Source organism: Dreissena polymorpha, unplaced genomic scaffold, assembly GCF_020536995.1.
Source record: "Dreissena polymorpha isolate Duluth1 unplaced genomic scaffold, UMN_Dpol_1.0 chrUn032, whole genome shotgun sequence".
Taxonomy (NCBI): Eukaryota; Metazoa; Mollusca; class Bivalvia; order Myida; family Dreissenidae; genus Dreissena; species Dreissena polymorpha.
In genome coordinates, this window is record NW_026273346.1 from 16,531 (window position 1) to 28,678 (window position 12,148).

Here is a 12,148-nt window from a genome sequence, read left to right on the forward strand (position 1 = left end):
ACTGGGAACAAGGTATGTTCTTGTTTGACATTTAACTAGCACTAGCCTGTGCTTGGCACTACAGACACTAACGACAAAAAGATAACATCATAACAGATAGAGGAACAGCTGTCTATTGGTACTGGGTACAGGTCATGTGCTTGTTTGACACTTAACTAGCACTAGCCTGTGCTTGGCATCATGGACAGCAAACAACAAAAGGATAACATCATAAAAGAAAGAGGAACAGCTGTCTGTTGGAACTGGGTACAAGTCATGTGCTTGTTTGACATTTAACTAGCACTAGCCTGTGCTTGGCATCATGGGAAGTAAACAACAGTAGGATAACATCATAACAGAAGAGGAACAGCTGTCGATTAATACTGGGTACAAGTCATGTGCTTGTTTGACATTTAACTAGCACTAGCTTGTGCTTGGCACTACAGACACTAAACAACAAGAGGATAACATCATAACAGAAAGAGGAACAGCTGTCTTTAGGTACCAAGTAAAAGGTATGTGCTTGTTTGACATTTAACTAGCACTAGCCTGTGCTTGGCACTAAAGACACTAAACAACAAGAGGATAACATCATAACAGAAGAGAAACAGCTGTCTAGTTAAACACTGGGTACAAGTCATGTGCTTGATTGAGATTTAACTAGCACTAGCCTGTGCTTGGCACTATGGACTGTTACCAACAAAGGTTAAGAGTCCAATACAGATAAAAACAACTGTTTATAAGTAAATGGTGCAAGTGATTTGTTTGTTGACATTTCACTAGTACTAGCCTATGGTTGGCACTATAGATAGTCACTCATCAAAGGATATAAAAGTGGCATAGAAGGAAGAAATTATCTCTATAAGTACTGGTTATCTGCTTTTACACACATTCCCACATGTAATTGAAACTGTTATTTCTATATAAAAAATTTGATTCAAAATGTCAATTTTGTAATCAAGTTGTCAATACTTGGTGTTAACTAGTAATAATTAAAACGCAACAGTTCTATCATTATTATTGATGTTTTTGCATTCTGGTAACCATGGAATAAGTTATACTATAATTTCATTTCAGTAAAGCATATACATGTAATTTAATAACTTATTTTAACAAAAATATCAATTTTTGAAGAATTTGCTGATACTATCTAAACTTGTGCAAATAGGAAAGAATTTTGTATAGCTGGTAAATAAGTCACTCGCAAAAATTTACTTTTTATAGTTGAAAAAGTTAATTTTCAGCCCCCCGGTTAAATTAATGGATGTTGTCACACTAAATAAAAAAAAACAGGCTTTTGCTAAAACCTTTTCTGATGATGTTGCCAGCCTGGTCCCCTGTAGATTAAGGGCCATACAGCTCAGGGTTGCATCATGAGCGTCTATGGTCAAAGTGGCGGGTTTTTTTTCAGTGTTGGCAAGGTCAACAACTTGCACATGGCCCATTTTTCGCCAGGGAATGTAAAGAAGGGAGTTGTTACCTGTTTCGGACACATCACACAAAGACCTGTGAACATGGAAATTTCTCACTCTTAAGCAATGACTCCGAAGAGGGAACTTTTTTAGTCAATACTGATTTAATGTGATATAGGCTAGACACAGTAAAACCCATTTTACATATTTATACTTATGATAAATACTTTTTTAAACCCCTATTTCAAAATATAAGAATGTGTGTACAAGTCATTATGATCCTAGATGAAGAACAAAAAGTTAACAATGTGCCTTAAACATTATTTTTTACAATATTGTCTTCTTTAACCCTTTACTGTTTGCTGTTCATCAGTATCAAAGGTGTTGGAAATGAAGCCATAACAAATAGAATCTAGTAAGAAAGGTCTTTAATTAAATTAAAATAAAACTTTCTTATGGACTGCAAATACGTAAAAATATTATATATCTAAGTGGTAAAGGGTTAATTGCATATCTAAGTCTTAAAGGGTTTAATACATATCTAAGTGGTAAAGGGTTTAATACATATCTAAGTGGTAAAGGGTTTAATACATATCTAAGTTGTAAAGGGTTAACAAAATTACTAGGCTCAGTCTTAGTAATTAAAGTTTCTAAAAGTTATGTTTATATTTACTATTATAACCGTTATTGTTTACAAACAACTAAACTAAGACAAAGAGAAATCATTGTGGAGGACATTCCAAAAGCATATTGTTTTCCATGTGACCATACCTTTTGTATTTGGACAGGTTCAAACACATGAAGCTGTTGTGGATTCTGTGTGAATGTGTAAACTTTGATAATTGATTCCAGCACCACTACAATCCTACAAGGGAGGAATACAGAGAATACTTGGTTGTACATTTGCATTGAAATACAGGAGACAGATATATCCCCCGCCTAAATTCTTTGACCTTAAGTGGAGACCCTGGACCCTGCAGTGTTGATTGACTCATGACTTCTGAACATCTTCTGTCCAGATAGACATTAATTTTTTAATGTGTAAAGAAGATTTTAAAGCAGATACGAAAACATCTATTGACTTTTAAAGGGACCTTTTCGCAGATTTTGGTATGGCACTGAAGTTGTCATTAAATTCTTTAAGTTGATAAATGCAACATCAGAAGTTGAACTAAATGGCTCCAGCAGAAAACAGTCAATACAATTTAAAACAAACAAAGAAATCCTAAACCCTTTCCCCAATAGGAAGCAAAGTGAAAATGGCTTTTGAAACCAGCTTAAAATCAGAACAGCCTGTGAGTTATTCACAGTCTGTTAAGGTTTTATGCTGTTTGCTGCTAATCAGTATCTAAAGGTTGGAAATGAAGCCTTTAAAACTTTAATCTAGTAAGAAAGGTCTTAAATCAATTTGAACTTTCTAAGGGACTACAAATGCGTTAAAATATGTATCTAAGTCAGTTTTTTTTTCCTTCTTTGCGACGCTGCCGAATATCGGCCCTTCCCCTAGATGAAATTTTCCCCAAAACAATAACCTGATCCAGTGAAGAAAATTGAAAATATTGCATAATTAATTATCTGTTGCCTTGAATTTGTTTTAAGAACAGTAAAATATGTTGAATTCATTATTTATAGACTTTCCTTATTTTTCCCCAAAAATCCAGGTTTTCGCGTGATTTTTTTTCCCTAAAAAATCCCCCAAAACAAAAAAACAAACTGTAAGTGGTAAAGGGTTAAGTGGGCTGAACCAATGACACTTGCAGTAAAAGACTAGCACATTAAAGGGGCCTTTTCACAGATTTTGGCATTTTTGTTAACTTATTCATTAAATGCTTTATATTGATAAATGTAAACATTGGATCGTAAAAAATCCAGTAAAAAATCAAGAAAAAAATTAAAAAAATTAAAAAAAGGAAAAGAACATTGCCCGGAGCAGTATTCGAACCAGTGACCCCTGGAGTCCTGCAAGAGTCCTGAAGTAAAAAACGCTTTAGCCTACTGAGCTATTCCGCCGAGTACACATGCTTGACGTATTTTATACCTTATACATGTATAAGCAATCTTCGTAGTTTCACAAAATTTAACGACAACAACAGAACTCTCCAAATTATTCAATCGTTTCGCGTTGCAACGCTTTATAATTTTTAGGTTTTAAAATCGTCAAAAGATGCATATAATGGCTATATTAGAGCATGGTTAATGTTCAGTATTACTGTTTCCTCACAATTATCATAACTAAAACGAAAACTTACGAATCTGAAACAACTTTTTTCAATTTTGTCAATTTACCAAAGCGTGAAAAGATCCCTTTAACCACTCAGCCATTCGTGCTTCTATGTTGAGTGGTGTATTTAATACTTCATATATGCAATCCTTGTAGTGTCACAAAATTTAACAATAACAATAGAACTCTCCAGATTATTATAATGTTTAGCGTGTGTAACGTTTTATAATGTTAATGTTTTTAAATCATAAAAAGATGCATATTATGACTATTTTAGAGCATGGTCAATTTTCACTATTACTGTTTCCTCTCAAATATCATAAATACAACAAAATTTTGCGAATCTGGAACCATTTTTTCCATTTTTGTCAATTTACCAAAACATGAAAAGGACTCTTTTAGTATGACTTTGACCTTGAGAAAACATCATTGAATAATGTCTCATCGTTTCCATGACCTTAACCTAGTAACCAAGTTTTGTTCATATCCATCAAAGGGTATAGGAGATATGAAAGGACATGATTGGCTGCTTTCATGCTCTTTCAAGGTCAAGGTCATGCTTTTGGGTCAATATTGTTTATATTGAACCCAATGCATGACCTTGGCCTTGAAACAGAATGGCCAACTCATGCCTTCTGAACAGATAAAATAATCTAGACATTGTTTAATGAACTTCTTATAATTGTATCCAAGTGTTCAGAACTTCTTATACGTGTAATTATTGTAGGAGACCTTAAGCCAGCATGACTAACTTATTCCTTCAGCACAAAGTCTCAATAACCTCAACATTAAACAAGAGCACTGCATAACGGGTGCCAATGCTCGGCTGCGAAAGCTTGTCAGATTTTTTTTTCTTTTTTTTAGAGGTTACAGTGACCTTGACCTTTGACCTAGTGACCCAAAACTGGGTGTGCCGTGTAGAACTCATCAAGGTGCATCTACATATGAAGTTTCAAAGTTGTAGGTGGAAGCACTTTGATTTTAGAGCCAATGTTAAGGTTTTAGCACGCCGCCTACGGCGGACGGCGGACGACAAGCTGGCTATGACACTACCTCGAGTTTTTCTCCGAAAACAGCCGAGCTAAAAATCTATAAAAGTAATACGATATATTCAGCAAACATGATATGCAAGCTGAAATCTTTTACCATGTATTGCAAACTTCAGCTTGAGCTTGCACTTGTGACTCAAGCCTTCTGCTCATTGTCTCAATGACCTTAACATTGTAACATTGAAGCCAAGTGTCACAAGAATCCTTACAACCAATACAATTATATGGATAATAACAAATGTTAATCATCTAGATTGCAAGTCCTGACACATAAAACACTTGAAAAAAAACTTTTTAATGGAAAATAGCAAATCAAAATATTCAACACAATGATATGTTGAGGTGAATCGAGTCATGACTACATGATGTCAGCCCTGCTCATTCATTACCTGTCTCGCCTCAGTCTTACGCTCCTGACCTCACTAGAAAACTCCAGCTCTATCACGTGCTTCTTCTTCAAGTCATCCCACACCATTACTGAAACACAGAACCAACATTTATGTAATTTAGTCTCGTCCTGGTCAAAACTTGGTCTAAGGTATGTGCGTAAAGTGTTGTCTTAGATTAGACTGAGCAAATGGCAAAGGCTAACCAGCAACAAAACTTATTGTTAAACTGGATTTTGCTAAGAACTGACTTCTTCTCAACAAAAAATACCTTAAAGCAGATAGTGTCGTAGCTGATGAGCCTGTGAGGACGGCACAGGCTAATCTAGGATGACACTTTACAAACATGCATTTAGCCCAGTTTTCCCAAAACAAAGATTAGATAACTAAGTTACTGAATTGCTAGTTTGCTTAAAAATTCCAGCAGCATACATGCTTGTAAAGCTGTTAATATTTTTTAACTATCACATGACATTAAAACAAAACAAACAAGAGCACCGCCTTGCGGGTGCAGACCGCTCATCTATTTTCTTTTAAAGGTGAAGGGACTCTCAATTTAAATCACAAAGGAGAGAGAGGTGGAGTGAAGAGGGGTGTATAGTGTAGGGGTGTGGACATTTATTACATTATCTTCCAAAAATGCAGAAAAAAAAATGCGAAAAAAATGCACACAAAAAAATTCGGGGGGGGGGGGGGGGGGATTCTTGGGTGCGAAGGTTGGGCAGTATTTAAAAAATAAAATAATAAAAAAAATATTTGTGTTTTTTAACCGTTTCAAAAAAAAAAAAAGTAGGGGGGGGGGTGGGGGGGGTATAATGTGAGGTTTGTGGTGGTCATTTGTGAGGTAATCTTAAAAAAAAAAATAGGGGGGGATTCGGGGGGTGGGGGATTCGGGAGGGGGGGGGGAGGACACGGGGGATGGTTTGGGTGGAGTCTATTGTGGTATGTCAGGTAAGAGTAGTTTTGTCAAAGTATCACTCAAATCTAATCATAAATAAAGAAGTTATGGCAATTTTAGCAAAATTTAATAATTTTACCTTGAGAGTCAAGGTCATTCAAAGGTCAAGATAAAATTCAACTTGCCAGGTACAATAACTTCATGATAGCATGAAAGTATTTGAAGTTTGAAAGCAATAGCCTTGATACTTTAGAAGTAAAAAGGATCGAAACATAAAATTTAACGATACATGTATATTCAAAGTTACTAAGTCAAAAAAGGGCCATAATTCCGTAAAAATGACAACATAAGTTATGCAACTTGTCCTTTTACTGTCCCCTTATGATAGTTTGCGAGTGTTCCAAGTATGAAAGCAATATCTATGATACTTTAGGGGTAAAGTGGACCAAAACACAAAACTTAACCAAATTTTCAATTTTCTAAGTATAAAGGGCCCATAATTCCGTCCAAATGCCAGTCAGAGTTACATAACTTTGCCTGCACAGTCCCCTTATGATGGTTAGTAAGTGTTGCAAGTATGAAAGCAATAGCTTTGATACTGTAGGAATAAAATGGACCTAAACACAAAACTTAACCAAAATTTTCAATTTACTAAGTATAAAAAGGGCACATAATTCTGTCAAAATGCACGCCAGAGTTATCTAACTTTGCCTGCCCAGTCCCCTCATGATAGTAAGTAAGTGAACCAAGTTTGAATGCAATAGCATTGATACTTTCTGAGAAAAGTGGACCTAAATGCAAAACTTAACCGGACGCCGACGCCGATGCCAAGGTGATGACAATAGCTCATAATTTTTTTTCAAAAAATAGATGAGCTAAAAAAAGAAACATTCCAGCTAAATGCATATCAGTATGCATGATTCCGAGTGCAGAACTTACATAGTTGTGCTTGTTCAATTATTTTGAAATCTAGATAACTTTTATATTAATTTTTTAGTAATATTCTGGCTTGGAACATATACCAGGAAGTTTACAAGTTTATATTTCAGTATTCTCATTATGGGCTTTCGCAATTATATGTGTCTTGTTCTGACAAAACTGGACATAATGCATGTGCGTAAAGTGCCGTCCCAGATTAGCCTGTGCAGTCAGCACAGGCTAATCAGGGACGACACTTTCCGCTTAAACTTGATTTTCGGTAAGAAGGGACTTCCTTCGAACTAAAATACCATAAAAGCCGAAAGTGTCGTCCCTGATTAGCCTGTGCGGATTGCACAGGATAATCTGGGACGACACTTTACGCACAAGCATTAAACCCAGTTTTCTCAGAACAAGATACATATTTCAGTGTTAAAGCCACACACCTTGAAATGAAATACATGTTAATCAATACATAAAATGCAATTGGAAAGTGTTCAAAAGTGTAATTAAATCTATAGCCAAGTTAACAAGTAATTTTTATTTCTAAATTTAAAAACCGAAAGTAGGATTTCTATATGGTACTTATACATCCATTTCGACAAACGCGATTATTTTTAAGTTTTGAAGCGCAAAAAGACGGATTTCTACCTTGTAACCACCAGATATATTCTAATTGGCATAGATGAAATTAAATCTAAAGCCTAGTTAGCAAGTCATTCATTATTTTTCAAAAGGTACCACTTTTAAAACTGAAAGTAGGGTTTCTATATGGTACGTATACGTCCATTTCAACAAACGCGATTATTTTTAAGTTTTTTAAGCGCAAAAGAGACGGATATCTACCTTGTAACCACCAGATATATTCTTATTGGCATAGATAAAATATGTTTCTTATTTATACTTAAATTTACTTTCATTTCAAGGTGTGTGGCTTTAAAGATCAGCGCATGGTTGCATAATCAAAATGATTTATTTCAAATCCTTGCACATATTCTAGAATCTAGCTTTTTGGTAAGAATACTGATGAAATACCTTTATTTGGTGGGTATCTTGGGTTCTTTCCACCGCCTACTAATGCCAGGTAGTTACATCTGAACAACATCTCAATATGTCCAATGCCTCCATCAGTGAAGTCTTGTCGTTCCTTTTCTTTCAATGGGTCTGAATTGTAGACTCTGAACCCATTTTCCATTCCACATGCAAAGCAGCCTAAAACAGATGTTTAAATACATATGTATGCTGTATAACAACACATCATAATAACTGTTATTATATTGCGTGTACTTCCAAATAAGCACATGAGTAAATGTCGGTGTTTTTTCTGCATACATTCTGTGTTTTTTTAGGATTGTCCCAGCACCAGCATCTCAATAAGATGCGTCTCTGTTTATAGTTAGCAATAAAATACATGTAAGTTTATAGTTAGCAATAAAATAAACGCTCACCAAGCAATTCACTTCACAGAATTCTTACCTTGATTTATCTATTTGACAAAGAAACCTTCTAGCATCCCATAAAAGAAGAGCAGAAAGGATACATCCGGTTTTAAACAGATTTATAATGTTGCAAGATGCTGCAGACAAGTGCCAACTAAGATAATTGCTTTTAGTAATCTACTTAAATCTTGTGAATAACATGTGCCATCATTCTTTTTTGGCACAAACAGCTGAAATAAATTTTTCATGTGAAAGATGCATGCAAAATTCAATACTGTGTGTGAAACCTATAAGGTAAGGTAAAGAGCACGACCAAAACCAGTGCAGACATCACCATGAACAGCAAGAAGCTAGAAGAGACCAGCTCCAAGAACTCGGTCCCAACCTTGTCCAACTCCAAGGATGGTGCCAGTAGGGCTGAGGACCGATAAGGACTTGCTATTGCAACTGCATCTATGGCCAGAATGAGCAGGTTGTGGACAAGCAGTTACATCTAAGGGTATCACATGTAAATGTTTAAACGGTCGAGTTTAGTGTTTTGCTCAAAAACGTTTACAAAAGCAGTCAACGTTAAAGCTACAGTCAATGTCCATTTTAGTTCATTACATTACGACCTTGCAATGCTTATTAACAACTGCTAAAAAAAACGCGTATTTGTATCACGTGCACCAGATGGCCCTTATTCACAATACCGTAAACATAACAATACACCATGTACAGACAAAACGTCTTGAATATTAAATGCGCGTCTGCATGAAGTGCTCAAGAAAATTTTCCCGCCATTTGTTGCATGAACATGCCCCGAATCGTCTCTAACATTTGACGTGTGTTGGAACGAAGTGCACGAGGCAAACTTCCCGCTGTTTCTTCATCAGCATTCATTTTTAGAGATAGGTCGCAGAAAAAATCTCCTAAAATTGAAGTATGCGGAAAAGAAAAGGTTAAATATAACTTGTGTGTAACCGAGTTGTCGTACAAAGGTGAAAGAGGACCATGGCGAACCGCATAAAAATGGTTCACAAGTTTGTGTGACTGGATGCATTTAACGTCCGCAGTCGATAGTGAGAAACGGCAGCGGAAGCTGACTGATTTTGCCAAACCCATGATGAAATATGGAAAGTTTGCACAGAGAAATTAGCCCTCATGTGTGCGCCAGATTTCTGACCTATTTCCATCGTAAATGGGGAATGTTTCATTGACTTTTGTCGAGAGCTTAATGCGTCTTATGACTTGCCTGGCCCTAGCACATTGTCAACTTACGTTACAAAAATTTATGAGTCAGAAAAAAGCAAACTGCTTAATGTATTAGCCATGCAGACTGGCGTGGCACTGACGTCAGACCATTGGACTAGCCTTGCAATAGAGGGCTATACTATTTTTACCTAAGTGATTACAAGCTGAAAATAATATAGGGTCTAGTCCTGGTTTAAAAACCGCTATATTTTGCAATGAGAACAATGTGTTCAGAGCTGTCTGTGGTATTTGCCTGATACTTTTCAGTATAATAAACCACTACCTCGCTGAGAATGACCAAGACACTCCAGCTATTGCAAAATTCAAGAAAGATGTGCATTCTTATTTGGTGAAAAGCCTGCTATTGCAAAATTCAAGAAAGATGTGCATTCTTATCTGATGAAAAGGTATCACATTGACAGTGACGAAATCACATCAAGCTTGCTGGTCATATGCACTTTTCTTGACCCCAGGTACAGATCGTTTCTGACAGAGCCCCAGCGTAACTGGTTCATTAGAGCGTGCTTGAGCGTGTGGACACTTTACAGTTACCGATGTCTCAACCAACTGCCGATAGCCCAACTATAATCTTTCAACCAGGGCCATTTTTGTTAGGTGGATATTTGCAGGCAACAACCAGTGCTACAATGTCAAATTGTGCCAAAGAACTTGAGCGTCATCTGTGTGATAAAGCTGTCCCATTAAGCCAAAGTCCATTTCTGTGGTGGAAATTGAACATGGACACCTCTCCGCAACTTGGAAGTTCTTGCGAGAAAATTGACCGGTGTGCAAGCAACTTCCGTATCATCAGGGCGAGTGTTTTCCGTTCCTAAGCTACAGTTACTAAGCTTTAGGCGTCCCTAGACTCTTCATCAGTGGACAAACTGGTGTTCCTCCACAAATCTAGTGAGTAAACCTTTACAGGACAATGGGTACTCAAACGGCACCAGCGAATTCATTCATGATGCAGCCAATTTAATGAACGGATACTTGTGTTTGATGTACATCTTGTTGAGTAAAACATTGAACATTTTAAAACCGGTTTACTCTTATTGAAGAAATGTGGGTTGGATATTAATTTGTCTTTGTTATCAAATATTATGGCATGTAAGTACACAAAGTGTAACCCAATGGTTAAAAAACAACAAGAATATTACAGTTGATTTTAATATGACATCATTGCGCTAATAGGATCATATGCCATAAATATAACTTCAAGAAATAATTACAACTTTCAGTTTGGAAATGCAATGGCACTGATAATTTTAAATCAGACATGGGGATACTGTTTAAACAGTAACGTTTTGTTTATTTCATTTCATTTAAACATTCAGAAAAATCTGTAAACATGATACCCTTATTACCATCAGCTTCTAAACCAAGTACAGGTTCTACAAGTCCCTTGTAATCCCCATCCAACTGTACGGCTACCAGACCTGGACGCTTCAGGCGAACACAGAACACAGGATTAGCCCAAAAGAGCCCCTACTGACGAATGAGGAATGCTGGTTTAGTTTGGACACTTCACCAGGCACGACTCTCAGTGCAAGACTGTTTTCCTGGGCACCCTAGAGGGATTTCGACGTCAAGGCCGTCAAAAGAAAAGCTGGATGGACAATCTAAACAAGTGGACATCCCTTCCCATGGATGAATTACTCTCAGCAGCACACAACAGACCTGACTGGAGGAGGATTACTGTATGGTCGTGCCTCAATCCCCCCAACGATCAAACTGCACAAGGGAATGATGATGATGATCATGATTGCATACTTGCTTCAAATTAATAATTGATGAAAAGCACAGAATATTCAGAATAACAGTTAAATGTTACACAGCAGGCACCATTTGCACGTTAGACTGAAGGTTGAAGCATACTTAATTTTTCAGGTGTGCAATTGTTTACTCTCTAAATAAATTACAATTTATTTGAAGACACACTGTTCTATATTGACATTTGCCGTGACTTTGGTCTTTATTTGTTAAATACTTCTTTGTATTATGTGTGGCTGTTAATAAATTGGTGTGTATTAAAAATTCACTGTTTCGCTTGAAGATTGAGTATTATATGCTTGAAAGATGGCGTTACTTTCAACTAGAGAATACCTAAAAAGGTGGCTGTAAAATAGTGAACGTTGATTGGTGTGGAGTTCTTTCTAACATACACATGACAGATCTTAATATTTCTTCAATTAATTGGCCTTGGAATGCTATATTTGAAAACGTGTGGTAATACAGGTTCTAAGTGCAAATTGTTGCATTTATGTTTTTTTTATTTAAGCTTTTGCATTGAACTTGTTAAGGAATTCTTTTAGTTTACTGTGTCCTGCAAATGCAAATGGTGAAGCTTTTTTTTTTTTTACTGCTTTCAAAACAAAAAGACAATAAATTTCAACAAGAAGTTCGCATACCTTGGTCTTGATTCCATCCCGCATAAAGAAGACCGTTACCGTATGTGTTTGAAACACTTAAATCCATTGCGCATTTGTAAAAACACGCCTACTTTTATTATCAGACAAAATGTTTTGTTTCGGAGGTTTAACTACTTCCGGGTTAATATACTCTCTCAGTATATTTGTTTACAAAACATAAATCTTAGCAAAAAGTCACCTTAAA

The 12,148-nt window shown here is 36.2% G+C and overlaps 1 pseudogene; it reads right to left on the reverse strand.

Annotated features, from left to right (window-relative positions):
• Nucleotides 1–1,286: 1,286 nt before the first annotated feature.
• Nucleotides 1,287–12,109, reverse strand: LOC127863745 (WD repeat domain phosphoinositide-interacting protein 3-like; annotated as a pseudogene).
• Between the last annotated feature and the right edge of the window lie 39 nt (nucleotides 12,110–12,148).